General features: G+C 40.7%; 1 protein-coding gene across 2 annotated transcripts in view; it reads right to left on the bottom strand.

Annotated features, from left to right (window-relative positions):
- Mcc (MCC regulator of WNT signaling pathway) overlaps nucleotides 1-13733 on the bottom strand; it is a 233508-nt gene that overhangs the window by 193427 nt on the left and 26348 nt on the right. The window lies entirely within an intron of this gene.

Here is a 13733-nt window from a genome sequence, read left to right as displayed (position 1 = left end):
CCTGATCTAAATAAATGAAGAAAATAAACTAAACAGCAGAATACATTAATCTCTCTCTGTTTCCTGATTGTAGGAGCCATATGACCAGCTGCTTTAAGCTTTTGTAGCCTTGACTTGCCTGCCATGTTGGGCTGCACCTTGAATCATGAGTTAAAATAAAACCTTTGTCCCTTGAGTTGCTTTTGTTAGAGAATACTTTATCACAGCAATAAGAAAATAAACTAAGACAGCTTAAATTCAACAAACACATCTGCTTGTACTTTAGAGATTCAGACAAATTTATCATTTCCTAAAATGGCAAGTTTGACAAGGATGATGAATTCATATCTAGGATGCCTGCAATATAAGCAAACAGTGTCACAGAAGGTGGGTGCCTACACTAGCTATGTGACACTTGACCTACACCACCTCATTCTCAAAGCTTCAAACACAGTTTCATCTTTGAGAAGACACTATGGGCTTGAAAATGGAGTCAATGCCACTTTCTGGTTTATATCAACACCACATCATCCTATAAACTGCTTTGCAGAAAGTCAAGCTAGAGCACACCCAGAGACTATCATGAGAAGTGGATTATGCTTTCTTATATTTTCCAAGGTGCCTAATTTCTATTTTGATCTTTATAAGTGGTCAATCAAACCAAAGGGCTGGGACTGGGTTGGCTAACCATCACTTCACTAGATCCTTTCTAGAATCAGTTGTACAAATTGTTGCGCTGTCACAAATTCACCTCACTTTGTCCTTTCTATCTTGCCAGTGGAGATTGGAGGAAGTTTATAGCTCTGGGGTATGAAAGCAAATGGAGATTTTAGGGTAAGTACACTCCATTTCTGAGTGTGTGGGATTTTGGCAGACATTCCCAGGTCCACTTAGATTCATCTGTTCTAGTATGGTATACAGGAGCAGAGTCAGCCTGCTGACAATCTTGACCTTAGCACCAATGTGTGCCCAATTCAAAGTCCAGAGAGTTGAGGAAAAGACATTAAAGCTATAACCTCAAAGACCTCAGTCATGGTGGGGCAGCCAGAGGAAGGGCAGGGGAGAAAAGACGAAAAGACAGAAAACCTACAGTAATCAAAACCAGAGGAGGGAGCAACCATTCAACAGAACCCAACTGGGAGGGGAGTGGCTTAAAGAGGTGTGAAAAGTAGATTTAATGAGAAGGGGAACTATGATGATGGAGCGAAAACTTGATTTGAGAAGTAGGGGAAGTGGGATTCAAACATTCCTTCAGGAAGGCAGGCACAGAGACAACCCAGAGAAAAGAGGGAGAATGAGGAGTGCAGGGAAGATAAATATGAAGAGCACAGAGAGAGCAAAAATAAGTTTATGAAGGGAGTTTTAGGATTAGGGAAAGAGATGGCTCAGTGTGCAAGAGTGCTTACTTCAAAGGATTCAAACCTTAATTCAAATCTCTAGCATCTGCATAAGATGCTGGGCATGGCCACATGGGCCTATAACCCCAGTACTGTGTAGGGCAGAGACAAGACTGACATGGCTTTCTAGACTTCAGCCTAGTTCTAGGTCCAGTGAGTGACCCAATCTCAAAAGAATGAAGAGGAGGAGCTTGATAGAAGAGAACACATGGCTTCCTCCTATGGAACACACACACACACACACACACACACACACACACACACACACACACACACACTTGAGTTTTAGATACATTTAAACGCTGTTAGGAAGACATCATTAAAAAGGAAAGACTTGGAGACCAAGAGAGAAGTAATAACCAATAAAACAGGTCCAGAGGCAACAGAAAGTGATTATCATGCATGTGTACAAAGGAAACCCCTTTCATTCTGAGATGGATGGAAGGAAACTGGGTGGGTGTGTGGGTATGTGTGTGAGTTGATAGATGGATAATCGGACAGATAGATACGTGGATGGATGAGTGAATGGGTAGAATGGGGCGGGTGGATAGATAGACATGGGTGGGAAGGGTATACGGACAGGTGGATGGACAGACAGATGGGTGGATGCATGATTGAGTGAGCAGATGGCTAGATTGATGGATGTGTGCATGGGTGGAAAATGTGAGTGGACAGATGGGTCCCTTGATGGCTGTATGGTGTGGGTAAGGTAGGTGCGTGGCAGGGGCACTGGGTGATTGGATAAACAGATGTTACTAGTACAGAAACTAGCAGGTATGGTGAGAAGTTGAGAAAATTAGAACTTTAAAAGTCCTCCCACAAAGCAAGCAGCCAGAACATGTCCTGAAACTGAGAGATCTGGTTAGGGATGCAGTTGTCCTAGTTGCTGTTTTGTGTTTTATTTTGTTTTTCCTTTTGGATGGGATGCAGAATTTATTAGTGGGCATGACTCATGATGGAGAGCACAGCCAATGCCTTCAGGAATGCTGACTCTACCACTTGTCCATGGGGCCGAGATTGGGGATATATTTGATGCTGTAGTCATTCAGGTGAGCCACTTCTCAGTCAGACACTGTCAAATTCATCTGCATTGAATTTAGTATAAAGTTTCACTCCTTTGAGATACAGATCTTTTGGCAACCAGGGACCCTGAATTTGGCTCCTGCATAGAGACTCCATTACACTCCCTTTGTTCTGTATCTTGAACCTATATTGGAAGCAGCATGAGGTCAGAAACACAAATTTCCATGGAAGAGGGTCAACTTCAGGTCCTTTGGATCAGCACTCCGGATACATTAAGGACCCAGTGACAAAAAAGAACCAGGGTTGCAGATATGAAGTTTAATCAGAGCAAAATTAACAAATAACCATCATGCTGGGTAGATGACAATTTTCCAAGGCACTGATTTTCAAACAGCTCATTGTAAGAGATCCAGGAATTAGTAGTTTTAAACTGAGGTGGTGGTTAAAAAAAATCAAATCAAAGTATTTGCATACCATTAAAGCAAAAGTGCATGAAATAAAATCAATACAATTTCTTTGTTTGTTTGTTTTTCGAGACATGGTTTCTCTGTAGTTTTGGAGGCTGTCCTGGAACTAGCTCTTGTAGACCAGATTAGTCTCAAACTCACATAGATCGGCCTGCTTCTGCCTCCCAAGTGCTGGGATTAAAGGTGTGTTCCACCACTGCCTGGTTCAATACAATTATTTTTATGAGCATATGGAATAAAATAACAGAGCAAATGTACTTTAGCGACAGAAAAGTGTTTGGAAGTCAATAGAGGAAGATAAACACAAGGAAACAAGAGCATTCTAGAACCCAGCTAAGATGGAAAACAATTTTGTCCATGGAAACACCAACTACATTGTTAGGGTACGTGTCTCACACCTGGCCAGGATTTGAGGAGGTAATTAAGTTTAAAAGCTCCTGTTAAATGCTGTGATCCAACACATAAAATTGTGTATCTTATCACTTACTCTGCTTAATTATGCTAATCAAAACCTTTAAAGTAATCTGACAGTAAATTAAGAGACCATATAGAAAGATTAGGATATGTCCTACTCGTTTTTTTGACCACATAATTACAGTTTCTGTTACCCATTCATTACTTAGACCAAAAGATTTTCAATGATCTGTTTAACATCCAGGTAAATGTTGTGTAAAAAAACAGAAAGGGGTTTTCTGTTGAAAGTGCCCACACTCTGATGACTTACAATATTAAAAGCAATATAAAAACACCCATATACCTCTTCCCCAGCAGTTAAATTATCTAGAAAGAGGCTTCTCCAATGTCAAAAAAAGGAATCAGTGATTCCATTCAACAGAGAAATGCATTAATACACTTATTTTCTATTCCCAGTCATTTATGAGTTGTCCTGCTGTTATAGATGAAGCCCAACGTGCCATATTTTTCATTTAGCCAGGAACCAAAGATTACATAGTGATCACAATTATCCAAAATTATTTAATCTTGACTTCTAATCCCCCAAGTTTAATTCATGGTATAAAGATGGCCTTTGCAAATACACCAAGTCAGGTAATAGACCTGTTATTACCAAAGGAAAATAAAATTAACTGGAAGGCATTTTGCTCTTAATATGCTGCCAAGGCCACTTGCAAAGGCCCCGTGATACCATTTTGTATGTTCTCCCAGGCCTTCAGCTTCAGGGGTTGGGATTTAGGTACCACAAAATGCCAATATGTTACTCAAGTAAATATATATTTCTAGAAAAAAGTCAAGTCTCAAACAAAATGTTTAAGTATAAAATGAATCTACTCTCACAAGGCCCCAACCCCTAAGTGGAGAGCTATGACAGTTAATGGCTGTGGGGGGGGGATCTTCTCCAGGGATAAGCACTCTGATATTATCCAATCCCAAGTGGTCAGCCTTAAGCACATACAACATATGCACAATAGCAAAATGGACCCAGTAATGTGTGCATGTATGTATATGTGTGTTTATATATGTTTATGTATATAACAATAATAGAGAAAAGGTAATACATTTGAGAGGGAGTTTGGGGGCCACTGGGAGAGTTGGAAATGGTGTAAATATAGTACTCATATATGAAATTAAGAAAATTAAATTAGAGAAAAAGAAAATATAAAATGAGTCTAGAATAATACAAAAATGAATAATTTTATAGATTAGTAATATTAACTTCCCACGTGGTCAAACTCATTAAAAAATCATAAAAGGAAGGTACCAAAGCAAATTCTCTTTATTAACCCAGGATGCACTTCTCAGGATGAGTTTTGATACATGTAAGAAGGAAAATGACACATAAGACAGCTCAAAGTGATGCTGATGAGTTTGGTATTAAGAATCATCTATAGATTAAAAGCACAGGTAAAAAGGAGGCTAAGATATGCTTTATCTTAGCCTGACTTCCATGTGCTAGCCTTGTAGACATGGGTTCAGGAGTTGGTGATATTTGTCTTACTGCGAATGGGTATGGGTTTCAATGTGCTAAGTAGTATATTGTCAATTTCAAATTATATATGTTTTCAATTTTCAGAACTTCCCAACTGTGATACTATTTTTTTTAAAAAAAATGTCTTAAATTTGAAAAGAAAAATGTAAAGACAAAAGAAATCTTTAAACCTGACATTGGCCTAACCCAGATTTTTCAAACTTCGGGTCTTAGAATCATTACATCCTAAATTACTGATGGCCCTAATGGGCTTTTAATGTGGATTATTTTTGTTGCTATTCATCACATACTTCATTTAAAATGACTTTTAAATTACATGTTCATTTAAATAGAATTTATAGAAATGTATATTTTACAGAAAATTAGAGTTTGGTGAAGATGGTGGCATGGTGCATTTTAAAAAACCTTTTCGGTGTGAGGAGTGTCTCAGCCCTGCTTTCCTCCTCCTGTTGTGGAACAGTGTTGAGGCTGAAGCATTAGACAAAGATCTCACCTCACATACAGTGTCAGAAAATAGAAAAGGGCTGCCTGTTCAGGTAATTTCACATCATCTTCTTAAACAGGTCTGAGGAAGAATTCATGTTTCACTCTTGAGATCTATGCACAGCATGTTAAATACTGCCAATAAATACAATTTCAAGTGGTCTAACCACAGAAGATTTGAGGATAGATGCATTGTATTTGTAAGTCCCAAACTTAATACTCCACAAAGTCATACAATTATAAATTGCCAGTTTTTAATTTAAAAACAAGGCTCAAGAGATGACTTAGCAGTTAAGAACATTGCTGGCCCGGCAATGGTGGCATACACCTTTAATCCCAGTACTCCAGAGACAGTGGCAGTCAGATCTCTGTGAGTTCTGGAACAGCCAGGGCTACACAGAGAAACCCTGCCTCCGGCAAAAAAAAAAAAAAAAAAACCTTTTCAGTCCCCACCACTCACACACATAACTACAAGCATCTGTAACTCCATTTTCAGGGGATCTGATGCCCTCTCTGGCCTCAATGAACACCAACCAGACACACATGGTGCACATACATACATTTAGACAAACACTTATTCACATAGAAATGAAGCTTTTTAAAAATCACAACATAGAATATGAAACCTGTTAGATTAAATACAATAATGCACCTCCAACTTTAAAAACATCTTTTTGCCATGAATAACTTTGGAGAAACTCTACTTCACTGGGCTATGCAGCTACTCCAAATGCTGATACATTCCTTTAGAAAACATGAACCACATCAGTCATTAGTATTAACATTAAAACATGCAGTCAAAACATCACAGGGTACCCCATTAACACGTATACCCATTTAAAATTCTGAGAGTCAGCAAGAGAGCTCAGAAGGTAGCAGCACAAGCCACCAAGCCTGATATCCTGAGTTCAAGCCCCAAAACCCACATGGTAGAAAGCAACACTAGCCAGTTATTCCTCCACATGTACACAACGGCATGCACGAGACTACACACAAACACACATAAATAAACAAATGTAAACAAGTTTTTCTTTTTTAATATTGAAAAGGTGTCTGGAGAAATGGCTTAGTTTCATAACTCTAATACCAGGGGTCTGATGCCATCCTTTAACATCCTTGGGCACCAGGCACATACGTGGTTACATAATATGTTCATACAGGGGAACACTTTTACACATAAAACAGATATTGAAACCCATATTAGTGGGATGAGAATGTAATTTAGCTGTAGGAGTGCTTGCCTACCACACACAAAGCCCTGGTATCAACACCCTGTACTGCAAAATGCAGGCATGGTGGCACATGCTTATGACTGCCGTACCAGCCTCAGCTGCATTAGTGAATTCAATACCAGCCTGGGCCACATGTAACTGAACTAACAAACCAAACCAAAAAAAAAAAAAAAGAAAAAAAGAAAAAAGGCCAATACATATTAGCTTAGCACGTGTCTTAGTAAAATAATATCTTTAAGTATTGAAATGTCAAGGCCAGCATAAGAAATACAGGTGTTCCAAAATTCCACTTTTCACCCTCTACAGCTCAAATTTCATCACAGGTAACAAATAGTCAGGTACTTTTCTCAACACAATTTCTTTACTTCTGAGCAAGTTAAAAAGGCTTCATTCAGTTTTCAAGAAATGTAAGTCATGCTACCTCCTCACAATGAGCTATGTTTACCAAAATATGACAGTGGAAAATGCTCACCAAGTGAAGTGAAAACAGGCACACAAGCAGCCTAAAAAGACAAAGCCACAGCTACTATTCACATCTGGCCCTGAGGCTTTCTTTCCTCTACTGGGAAACATGGTGCCAAAATTAAGCCCAGGACCTTTTCATGTGCAGAAGCAGATACCTATTCCTGTTGTATTTTTATTTCTAATTACGTATATACAGGTGTCTATGTGTTTGTCAATGTGAATACAGGGGCTCTCAGAAGCCAGAGGAGGGATCGGATCCTCTGGAGCTGCAGTTACAGGCAGTTGTGATACATGGATGCTGGAAACTGAACTCGGGTCCTCTGCAAGTGCTTAGCTGCTGCTGAGCCATCTCTCCACACTGAAATATCTATTTCTTTGCTGGAAGAATTTACAAATGTAGACAAGTATTTTAATCTTTAAGCTTCTACTTAATGTTTAAGAATGTCATTCAGTTTAATTGACACACAAAGAAATGAATTACCAATCCATTCAAATCAGACTGTCTGTGGTACACAGGCTAAAAAGCAGCACATATTTATAAACTCTTCAAAAAAGCATCTTCCTTTTTACACTCTGACAACATAAATAGGCTGAGTCTAAAATCTGAAGCATTCATCATCAAGAATAGTGACTCTCAACCCCAAAGGGGTCACCTAAGACCATCGGAAAACACAGATATTTACATTACAATCCATAACAGTAGCAAAATTACAGTTATGAAGTAGCAATGAAATTCTTACAGCTGGTCACTACAATGTGAGAAACAGTATTAAGGGGTCACAGTGTTAGGAAGGTTGGAAACCACTGATCTAGATGATGCTATGCAATTCTTTAAATCTATCTCCATTGCTTCTCCTGAAGTGCACATGAAACTAACTAGTTATTCAAGAATCATGGATCTGGGGTTTTATAACCAGCCACCTGCTAATATGGACACCTTAACCAATCCAACTCAAAATGCCAGCTCCTCATATGTCTAAAGAACTTTCCCAAAAGATTGATGCAGAGCACAGGACATACCAGAACGGCAAGTACTTTCGGGCTCTGTAAGTCTGTGGTTTTGACTATGAACATGAGACTCAAGTAAAATTAATACCAGACCCATGACCCTGGCACAGTGAGATTTTTTTTTCAACTCTCAAATTTGCCATCAAGTAGAGAAAAGCCATCCTTGGTTGAGAAAAATTTTTCTTTCTTTTCTTGTCTGATAATTGTATGTGTCAGTTCTCTGTTATTGTTTGCACACTCATCAGGCGACTGCCCATGTCTTACGCTGTTATATTCTCTAAGTCTACCACCTCATCTTTTAAAAATCCACACTCAGTATCAGCAGTTACTGCTCATGGAGTCTTAAGTGCAAATATCACACATGTCATTATCATTCCCTGTCACGATCTCCAAAGGCAGGAATGGGTTGTTTGTATTCGTCCTTTTTCTTTGTTTTTGAGACAGAGACTGTGTACCCTGGCTAGCCTGGAATGTGCTATGAAGACCAGGCCAGCCCCAAGTTCAAATGCTGCACCTGCCTCTGCCTCCTTCATGCTGGGATTTATTCTCATGGCAATAAAGAAAGTAGCTGGTGCTAGTCAGTTTATAAAATACACAACAGAGATCCAAACACAGGGCAGTAAGCTGGTGATTTTCAAATGGCAGCATATTTCAGAATCACCCCCAGAGCCCTTTTAAGAATATTCCTCAGCCCCACACCTGATTTACAATTTAGTAGGTCTGGATCAAGGCCCAATAATTTGCATTTCTAACACTTCCCCAGGCTATGGAGATACTTTTGAGGAAGCATGCTTTAAGAACCACTATTCTACCCAGATTCACCAACTCTTCTCATCGTCCTCCTCATCCTCGTCCTCACAGAGGGTTCAGTGTGAGCTCAGAACACAGATGAATGCCAATGCAATCACTTGAGCAGATGGAGTACAAAGGTTGGAATTCAGACAAGTTTTCCCAAAACTCAATTTTAGAAATGCTTTTCTGTACTTATATAGTTTTCTATTCTTCTATTTCATGCTTTGTCTTTATATCATGGCACCAACGGTAAGTCTGCAGAGTAGCCACCACCACCTCTACCATCCAGGCAGAGAAGCACTGGAAAGAAACAAAGGTCCCAGTTCTTTGCCCCTCAGACAAATCCTAAGAAGATGAGACTGTCCCCTCTAAATCATCCAATAGGTTAGCAGCACTGATGGGACAGCTAACTTTCTAACCTGGCAGGAGATTTCCACTAACTCAAGTCACTGTACCAAAAAGGAGGCAAAAAGGAAATGTAGCTGAGAGCAGAAGAGCAGGAAATGGAGTGTTTGAATGGAGACAGCTCAGAACGCTCACTCCCTCGCTCACTCCCTCACTCGTACTGGATCAGAGATCAGCTACCACAGAAACGAGTCACAGCTGTGCTATGGCTGAGTAGCCAGTGCCCACCGGGGCTCACCTGGAGGATAGACATTGGGTTCAATGAAGGAAACTGTACCTAGAATACTACAAAACTGGCCGTTGATGCAAGGCTCAACTTTCCACCCTGGGTGTTCATGTTTTCAGCAATGTCAAGTCTCAGAGTGATGTAACTCTTAAGGACAGGGCAGGAAGATTTCGACAATTTCATTGCAAGAAAGCCAATCTGAAAAGCAAAACTGTGTCACAGCCATTACCCGAGGGGCTTTCTCCAGAAGCATCTTCATCTTTCAGAGACATTCAGTCTGCCGAAGAAAAGTACAGGACCCTCATTCAGATTCCACAGAGATCAAGAGAGAACTTCATGCTCAATCACCATGAAAGGAAAGGGTATAAGTAAAAGGAGGAGGAAAAAGCAGTGCTCTTACATCTAAGGGGAAAGGAAAGAGGGGGACAATTACTTCACATCAGTCTTATACTCCATTTGCAGTGTTGATTCCTCACTCTTCTGGAATGTTCTGGGAAAAAAAGAGGCACTAGATACCAGGGCTCTTTGAAAACAAAAACCAAGTGATTTTTAAGCATGTGACTTTGGGGGGCAGAGGGAGGTGTCGCAAAGCCTGTAAGGTGAGGTCCCCCTGAGGCTGCTTCCTGAAGCCTTCCTTAGCTGGCAAGGACCTGGAAAGAAAGAAGCCCTCCCTGGCAGCTGTGTCTGGAAAGACTTTGGGAGTTTCTCAGAAAGTTAATACACACTCTCCATATGGCTGTTTCCACTCTATCTGCTCCTAGGTACTTACTACGATGGGGAAGTGAGAACTGTGTCTATAATGGGACAGCAGGCAACTGTTAAGACATTTGCTTGTCATATTCACAAACTGGAAACCATTCAAAAAGAAACAGTTCAAATGCCTGCTGACAGACAGACAAGGATATTGTGGATGATCTATTCAGTGGAATGCTACTCAGGAATAAAACATAAAACAACAAACAAACTCCCACTAAATTATTGACATGTGCAACCATGGGGATTATTGCATCAAAGAAGCCAGACATGAAATAAAAGTGTATATTTTTAAATTCTATTTCTGTTAAAACTTCGAAAAATGGTAATGAAAATGGAGTCTGTACCTGAAGGAGAAAATAAAAAGGAATGAGGAGAGACCATTTCAGAAGGTGAACACATCTCATTATCGTGACTGTGGCAATGGTTTCCCTTAATACATCAAACTTCTAGGACTGCACACCTCATACAAGTGTACACAGTTCACCGAAGGTCAACTATGTGCGTAGCTTCCTTTAGAATCAAATTTTCTGTTTAAATCTTCCACAGCACTTGAGTATTCCCCGTACCACAGTGAGTGAAGTGCCCCAGTTAAGATGGGTAGGGGTGAGGGTGCCTGCCATTAGCTCCCATGTAAAACCCGTTTCCAAAGTTAAGAACTTTCCCACATCCCATGGTACAGATGAACCCGAGCCAGCAGTTTACAGAGAATTAGGTGCTACTAAGAAGACTGGACTTTCAGTGCATACACTCAGTGACAGCATTTCTCACTTACCTCAGCTGCCATAAAAAAAAAAAAAAAAAAAAATCGCCGGTCGTTGGTGGTGCACGCCTTTAATCCCAGCACTCAGGAGGCAGAGGCAGGCGGATCTCTGTGAGTTCGAGGCCAGCCTGGTCTCCAGAGCAAGTGCCAGGACAGCCTCCAAAGCTACACAGAGAAACCTTGTCTCGAAAAAAAAAAAAATCACATAGTCCCTTACCTCCATGTGATACTGTAAGGCTCTGTCGACTACAGCCTACAGGTCAAACCCACTCACCACATGCATCTGTGTAGCCTGCAAGCTAAGGGAATTCACATTTTTAATACATTTTTAAATAAAATCAAAAGAACTTCGTGCCATATAAAAATTGTATGAAATTCACATAGCACTTAGTGAAGTTAGAACACGGTATAGTCATTTATTTACATGTTGTCTCTGACTGTTCTTACCTCTAATAGTGGAGGGCAGTAGTTGTGACAGACTACACAACCTGCAGAGGTAAAATATTTTCATCCCCTCCCCACTCCCAGACTAGCACCTTTAATATGTTTTCCTTCTAGTTAATATCCAAGTAAAGATACCCAAGGATCTGTCTTATCTCCATGTCTGCAGCTGCTTCTCTGGGGCCACAATCAGCCATGCAACCCCCTATTTATATCCCCATACTCTGTGTTCTACAGGCCCCCACAACATTTCAAAAAATCCCTAGGCTCCTCCCCCTGGTGTTTTGGATATTTTGGGTTTCAAGTTCCCAAAACCATCTGACACAAGGAAAAGCCAAAAGTGAACAAACTCCCTCGGATCTGTCCTCAGTGCACTGGGGTCAGCGGGAATTCTGGTAACACTCAGAAACTTAGTACATGCTGGACTGGATCCTCTCAGCACCACATTCTTCCCCAGCTGTAGAACAAGTTCCCTAGATCATATGCCAGCAGGTTTATCATCCCCCCTGCTGCAGGGCTGGGTTAGAAGTAGTTTCAGGCTTTGATTATAACCTAGGTCCCATGACAAACTCCAGGGAAATGAGGCTCATTTCTCTTGGTTCTTTTAAGATGTATCTACACTTCTGGTCTTAGCTCAGATCACAGTCTACCTCCAGTTTATATTACATTTCCTGGCTTATCTGTCTCTTTTCCATACACCCATACACACACACACACACACACACACACACACACACACACACACACACACACACACTCCCTCATCACTCAAGTATTGCTGTCAATCCTGAGAAAAACTTAGACTGGAAACAAAAGCAGAGTAGACAGTTACTCCCAAAGCAGGACTCTCCCATTCACCTAACCACAGTCAAGTACACCTTTGCCACAGCTTACACAACACAGCAGGTCTTTCGATAAGGGCCTGGAAATTCCCAGTATCTCACACCTGGTTTTGTTCCATGTTCATCTTTGAGAGTGCTGGGTGTCAAATGGACAGTCCCACCTCCTCACACCCAAGCTTGTTGGTATACTTTCTTGCATATGAAGTAAGCCCCAGTGTTCCAGCAAGGAACTGCCTTGTGTAGCCGAAGAAACCTATGACATGAAAAAGATTATGTCACAGAGTCAACCTGGGATCGAGGACACTTGAAAAAAAACAAAGCCAGAACACTTTGTTTCATTTTTGTCTTTTCAATTAAGAGCCTAAATTACTGACCAGTTAGCACACAGTGGCCTTGGGCCAAAAGTAAATTGGGTCAGAGGATCCTGCACAGACATGACTTGGCCAACAGTTCACTAATTAGGAGAATTTAGCAATGATCACATCATTAAACCATTTCAGCAAAACAGGTTTACCGCTCCCACAGTATTCAAGGGTGCTCTCTTGTTCCCTCACCTTCTCTCTCTCTCTCTCCCTCTCTCTCCTTTCCTCCCCTCTGCAACTATGTTTCTCCTAAGTAAACCTTCTCCAGAGCTCCAGACATACTTTTGAAAACTCCTCGGTTCTCAGCATTATCCACCAGCACACCAAAAATGACTCACTAAGAGAGAATTCAGACTCACACATTTGTCATTATCAACCCAAACTTTATCCCCTTTCCCCAAGAATGTATCTTCTCTTTAGGAAAATGTTATAACCCCCAAAAAATTCACATATAAACCAACAGATAGTCATACACATTAGCTGGTCTTCACAATAGCTACAGAGAACAGGGTTGCATCCTCCTAGTTTTACTATATGAGGTAGTAAAACTGGAGGACCATTTCCCAGCCATCTGGTTCAAAATCAAAACTGAGGCATATACTTAGATGTATTATAATAGGGATCGATCTTGAAAACACACCGCAATGGCTAATCTTGGTTGTCCATTTGATGGATTTAGAATCACCATGGAGACAAGCCTCAGAGCATGTTTGTGACTAAGGGACTAGGTTAACAGGTGGGAAGACACACCCTTACTGTGGTGGGGCACCATTCCATGGGGTGTGGTCCTGGATTGAATGAGATGGAGAAAGACAGCTGACCCCCCTCTTCCTGCTGTCAACACAATGTGACCAGCAGTTTCACACCCCTGCCCTCATGCCTTCCCTGCCATGAGACTCTAACTTCATATTGTGAGCCTAAACAACTCCCTCCTTCCTAGCTTGCTTTTGTCTTGCTGCAAGAGCAAGAAAACTAACCAATACAGATGTTAAATGAAAAAGGACAGCCATAAAAGGCCAATTATTACAAATTGTAGCAGAGAATCCTAGGATGCATATATATAATGTATACAGGAAATGATGAATTGGCACATAATATATGCATATTCTCCCAAATACCTTTAATGCTCTCTAGATTATATATAATACCC

This window comes from Cricetulus griseus, chromosome 2 (genome assembly GCF_003668045.3).
Source record: "Cricetulus griseus strain 17A/GY chromosome 2, alternate assembly CriGri-PICRH-1.0, whole genome shotgun sequence".
Lineage (NCBI taxonomy): Eukaryota > Metazoa > Chordata > Mammalia > Rodentia > Cricetidae > Cricetulus > Cricetulus griseus.
This window is presented reverse-complemented; position numbering and strand designations above follow the sequence as displayed.